This window comes from Coptis chinensis, chromosome 3, assembly GCF_015680905.1.
Source record: "Coptis chinensis isolate HL-2020 chromosome 3, ASM1568090v1, whole genome shotgun sequence".
NCBI classification, from domain to species: domain Eukaryota; kingdom Viridiplantae; phylum Streptophyta; class Magnoliopsida; order Ranunculales; family Ranunculaceae; genus Coptis; species Coptis chinensis.
This window is the reverse complement of record NC_141458.1, coordinates 96,229,934-96,236,410: the sequence shown is the minus strand read 5'-3', so window position 1 is coordinate 96,236,410 and position 6,477 is coordinate 96,229,934. Positions and strand designations below refer to the sequence as shown.

The window sequence follows — 6,477 nt, the reverse complement described above, 5'->3', positions numbered from 1 at the left end:
GATCCATCATCTTGATCGGGCAATCTACAACATATTGTAGCCCTTTGGTTGAAGCTAGGATTTTACATCCTTCAATGGAGGTTGCTATTTGGGACAATAGGGGAAGCATAAATAAAGCGTAATAGAATGGTCTTGGTTTGTCCTCACCCTTGATGGAAAGAAGGTACTTTCGAGAAGATCGAGCCTTTAGCATGCATGCAAAGGGTGATTCCGCCAAGTACTTCCCAACAAAAACAACATGAATCAAGAAGATCCTCTCCTTTTCTATGATCATGATCCTTTGCCTCTTGTAAGAACTCTAGAACCTTACCCATCGTCTCGTTCGGACCATTGACCATCATTATTCCCATGTTTTTATCAATATAACTCTCATTGATTTTTAGAGGCGTTTTCTCGAGACCGATTTCATCATCTTTTCTTATGATGATTCTTTCCGCGTATGAATCTTCAAGACAGATCGCAAGACACAAGAACAACTAGCCCTAGCATTTCGGAGAGATAAGAGATAAGAGAACGAAGATAACAATAAAACGATCCTTGAATACCAAAGACACGTGGCATATTTAATTATTACAAAACTCAGGACGTGATATAGACCAACTAAGCAAAACCTAAACTACACAGAGACAGAAAAATCCTACAAAAATTTGGCAGAGTTTCCCTCGTATTTTGAAATTTCATAAATTTAAATCTGTCATAACCTTCAAATCCAATAAAACTACACCCAACTACTAAAAGAAATACTGATTCGCAGAACCGGCTACTTAACCATCTCGACTAGTGCCAGTTAAGTCAAGTAACCAATCCTCGAATCAAAAAAATCCTATAAAAATTTCGGGCAGAATTTCCTCCTCAGTATTTTCAACATTTCATAAACTAAAATCTGTCATAACTTGAAAATCCAATAAAACTACACCCACCTACTAAAGATATAATCGATTCAGTAGAACCGGCTACTTAACCATCTCGACTAGTGCGGTTAAGTCAAGTAACCAACCCTCAAATCAAAAGAAAACAATTTATATACAAACAAATCCGAAACCCTAATATAGGTCTTATACAATACAAACTAACATACATACATCTCTACGTTATCATAACAACCTCAACAATATACATCACGTCCTCCACACTACTTATACATCAAAACCCATCTTCCAAAACAAAAGAGCACAAATATGATACAACTTCATCATAAAACAAATAAAATTGATCAAATACAATACCTTCTAGCCGCGATTAGGTCTCCCACTGTTGTTCTCCATCTGCGTTCCTACACAGAACGCACCCCCATGCAAAAAACATATTACGAGGGGGTAAGCATAAAGCTGGTGTGAGTGATTTAGGGATAAGGCAGGTAGTTCCTCCCTCATAGGCATTGTAGTTCCTTATTCCCCTTAACAAAATAATCAAAGTATCATATACGCGATTATACAAAATAACTATATTTAACTTTTTTTCTTTTACCTTTACCCAATTTAGTTTTTCATAGGGTAGACACGCCTACTGCACAAAGAGTTAGTAGGGTCTACCCTCTTGCAAATCACAATTCAATCAAGTTTAATATAACTAACACTTAAGACATTCAGTAACTTAACTATATCATCATATTTTATTTATAACATTGCGGCATAAATATCCTTAGCCACGACCACGATAGTCACTTCTACACACTACTGTGATTGATACATATATCCAGAACGACAATCTTTGGTGGATGGAACATCGCCAAAGATTCCTGTGTACTTTCTCCTCCTCGGTGTACCTAGGGCCCGTTCTCGATTCCACTTCAATAGAAGGTAGGTCGTTTCTAGGTCCTCATATTTGTCGGCGTTGTATGCATCCCGTGCTTCCTTGGCAACGGCCTTGCATTTCTTGGCATACTCAATTACAGCAGCCAACTCCTCCTTCCTTTGGCGTTTTGCACCGCCAATGTCATCCTCTCCAACGCCCTCGTCATTACTCTTCTTCGACATTCCTCCGCCTCCCTCTTCTCCATCTCCCGGACCGGCCGGGAGGATTTTAACTCGTCCTTCACCTTCTCCATTTCGCCACTCTCCAACTCATCGACCAGGCTATCCGCTTCAACTTTTGATATCCCACAACAAATGCATAATAACACATAACATCTAAGTTCATATCGCTCATCAAAAATAAATCAACACCTCCACGAACATCAAAGCTTACCAAGCATTAAGCGGATCCATCGCTCTTAGATTTACGCCTTAAGCTCTTGGTGTCCATCTCCCCCCGTCCCCATCATCCAAGATCGAAACGCCCGGGACATTTCGCGATCGGGGCCACCTTGAAGCCGCATCCGTTTTCTTCACAGAGCACTCGCCCCGGACCGCCATCAACGTAGAACCGGCGGCGATCCGGGCGTCACCGAGGCGTGGTGTTACGCTTCTTTCCGCCTCCCTTGGTAAAAGCGGCTGACCTTCCCTTTCCAAAGCAGTGTCCATTCCAAAACCGGTGCGTGATCCACTCCCTCCAAGGCGGGCATCCTCAAGTTGGCCCCCCTTTGACGTTTCTCCGCTTTTTTTCCCCGGTTAATTTCGGTGAAGTTTGTAGCAATACATCCGCGACGCTTTGCGCAGCCTTCGCCGAACTTGAACTTCCAGAACAAACTCCACCTCCTCCTCCTCAAGCGGAGACCCTCCCTCCTATTCCCCGAGGAGCAGGCCCGAGAGTACCAAACCCATCCTCGGCGTGATTCGCCACGAAAGCGAAATCATAATCCTCGACAACTCCAAGATCCCTCCAGTCGCCCGGACGACCTCACAAATTCCACTTCACTTTGATACATGCACCATGCGAGAGGATCCCAAAAAGTTTGTATCCGCAAGTATGGCAAGTATCCGCCGCGATGTTGTTGCCCTAAAAGATCCGGTGATGCGGTTTGGCATGTTGAACTTAAAATGTTGATGGTGATGTTTGGATCGAGTGGTGGGTGAATTTATAGAGCATCATTCTATTTGTCTTTGGGCACTTTCTCATTTTAAGTATGATGGAAAATCTCAATTTTGTGTTCGATATTTGATATGAGTGGTAATGAGATTCTCTACAATGCTTGGGAGAATCTAGAAAGCGCAAGGAAATTATCGACTATCCTTCTAGTAAGCATATATATCAAACTCCAATTTAGTTGTTTTTTACTTTTCACATGATGCTGGATATCCAATAATTACCATTCTTGTGTTTGTTAAATGCGGTGAAGATGATTCAATTGCCAAAAAATATTCACGTAAAGAAGCTTTGATGATGAAGAGACGGTGAAAAGTCAAGCAAAAGATGGATCTATTCAAATAGTCGGGTTCATTCAAATCAAGCTATCCTTACTTCATAATTTACGCGACCTTCCTATGTGAATGGTATCTACATGGTGAGCACCTTGGTTTATAGTTGTTTCCTTTAAGACTTTGTAACACACCTTCATTAAATCTTGTAAACTATGTGCCTTAATATAGCATACAAAATCATCAAAGAGCTGAGGAAAATTTGTTTATTACTTGCTTGAAAATTTGTTTATTACTTGCTTAGAGTAAATGGTAACTTAACAAGGTGCCAAAGCTGAAATCAGTTGGCAATAACTTAAACGTGACCTCTAACAAGCCGAAGTTTGAATACCATGTCAAACCACAATGTAATAGAATTGGTGAACACGTACAAGGTGTAAATGACTAAATGGGCGTTTTATTTTCCTTTTTCGTTTTGCAGCCAATACCCAAAAAATTCTCCAAGAATTACTTGCCAGAGGGGTTAGACAGTTTAACTATTCAGGCTTCAAGTGAGAGAAGGAAATGGCAAGTTGGAGATAGAGTAGCTCGCGTGGGAGAGGGTAGGAGTAGCCTTTTTTTTTTTTCTTTGTCGGTTTGTAATCACCAGCCTTCTTCTTCTTCTTCTTCTTCTTCTTCGTTTGCAATCACCCAATTCTCTCTGAAAATATCGTATAAATCACACATATCGTGGAAATATCGCGAAATATCAACAAAAATCGTCGATATTTACACTGGTTTTTATCCAAATTGATATCACGATATTTATTTATCCTTCTCTGAAATCTCGATATATATCGCGATATATCGCAATATATCGCGATATTTTGTACTATGGATACAACTGCATGTTTCTGTAGAGTGGATGGAGGCCTGAAAACAGTTGCTGGTGCAAAAAGATTTGTCCCTGGAACGAAACTTTGCCTTCAGCCAGACATAAAACCATCAATTCATCCCTCCAAGCACAGGGCAGGGCGTGATGATAGAAGTCGAAGCCAATCTCCACTCCTCCCTGGTCTACCTGCTGACATTGCAATTGCCTGCTTGATCAGAGTTCCACGGGTTGAACACTGGAAGCTTCGGCTGGTCTGTAAGAGATGGTACCGTCTGTTGGTAGGTAACTTCTTTTATTCCCTCCGTAAGAGTCTTGGGATTGCAGAGGAATGAATCTACGTCATAAAAAGGGACCGTGATGGGAAGATTTCGTGGCATGCCTTTGACCCGGTATACCAGCTTTGGCTGCCCCTCCCTCCTGTCCCAAAGGAGTATTCAGAAGCCCTTGGATTTGGGTGTGCCGTGCTTAGCGGCTGTCACCTCTACTTGTTTGGTGGCAAGAACAAGGACCCTCTCAAAGGATCAATGAGACGAGTCATCTTTTGCAGCGCACGAACAAATAAATGGCATCGAGCTCCAGATATGCTGCGACGACGGCATTTCTTTGGTGCATGTGTCATGAACAACTGCTTATATATAGCTGGAGGGGAGAGCGAGGGGGTCCATCGGTTCTTGAGATCAGCAGAAGTCTATGACCCAAACAAGAATAGGTGGTCCTTTGTTGCAGATATGGGCACTTCAATGGTACCATTCATTGGGGTTGTCTATAATGGGAGGTGGGTCTTGAAAAGCCTTGGTTCTCACCGTCAGGTCCTGAGTGAAGTGTACCACCCGGAGAATGACGTCTGGTATCCTGTGTCTAACGGAATGGTGTCTGGGTGGCGGAATCCAAGTGCTTTCTTGGATGGTCATCTATATGCTTTGGACTGCAAGGATGGGTGCAAGCTGAGGATCTACAACTCGGATACTGATTCTTGGAGCAAGCACATTGATAGCAAGCTGCACATGGGTAGTTCCCGGGCATTGGAGGCAACAGCACTTCTCCCTTTGAATGGGAAACTTTGTATCATTCGTAATAACATGAGCATAACTATGGTGGATGTCTCTAAGTCTAATAATGCAGGGGAGGTCATAGCTGACCAGCTGTGGGAGACTATTGCTGGAAAGGGGCAGTTCAAAAATTTTGTTGCGAATCTCTGGTCAAGTTTTGCTGGTCGTAACCGCTTGAAGTGTCGGCACATTCTTCATTGTCAGGTTCTTCAAGCTTAAACTGCCTACTGAGACTACATAAAAGGTTGTTCTGTTCGGTCTGTTCGGTTGGCATGCATCAGCTCAATATTAAGTGTGGAACGGGAATAGCTTCTGCTCTACTGGCAACTTTTCATTCATTTGAAGCCTTGTAATTTCTGCACTTCAACAGATACTTGATCAGCGTTATGTACACTCCCCACTCTATATTTTGAAAGATGCTTATATCCAATCTGTCTTAGAAAATTGAAGTACTCTCTACAGAAAACAGTTGCAAAAGGCCCAATTGCTGGTTCTTGTATTATTAGCTCGGGGCATTGGTGTTTAAATTTCAATGTATGTAAATTGGCTTCTCAGTCTTTTGTTTTTCCCTTTTGTATATCAAATATTAGTTAGGGAGCAAGCCAATGGGGGTAAGGGAAGGTGTTAAAAGATGCTCAGCTTGAGAAAACGGTACAAGCAGGTGACTAACAGCATGAAGTACATCGACATTTTGAGCATGAAGTACGTCGGGCGACCCAAACAAGCAGCGGATCGGACCACCACTAAAATTCACAAACTGCCCAGGGCGAACCAAGAACCTATTGCATGAAGTAACTCTTCCTCGTCCGAACCTAGACTTAAACCCCTCGCTTACCTTTCAACTACCGAACCCTTCAACTACCGAACCCTTTCTCTGTCGTCTACGATTATATGCCATGTTCTAAATCGATATAAAAGATATTGATGTTAAGTACGTGTCTCTTTCCTTTATAACACTTATATTAACGAGTTAGCCTACATTTTGCGTAAGTACTTTTAAACAAAGAAATGATCTCCATAACATAATCAGATGGCATCAAGTTAGAACTGGTTTCCATCTAACTAATGGTTTGTTGAATTCTATGTTAGTGGTGATGCTAGGAGAGTTTTGACATTGATATATTAGAGAAACCAAGAATAAGAACTTAGAAGACTAGAGATTGATTAGGGTTGGAATATAGAGTCTGAAAGAGATTGTTCTCTACCCAGAGTTACATATTTATACTAAACTAAAACATGATAATAAAAACTACTAGATATGGATGTCCCCACACTTATAGAAACATGGGACTTTCCATATTGGACATATTCTAATACC

The 6,477-nt window shown here is 41.6% G+C and overlaps 1 pseudogene; it reads left to right on the top strand.

Annotated features, from left to right (window-relative positions):
* Nucleotides 1–3,523: 3,523 nt before the first annotated feature.
* Nucleotides 3,524–5,713, top strand: LOC147511879 (F-box/kelch-repeat protein At1g55270 pseudogene; annotated as a pseudogene).
* The last annotated feature ends 764 nt before the right edge of the window (nt 5,714–6,477 follow it).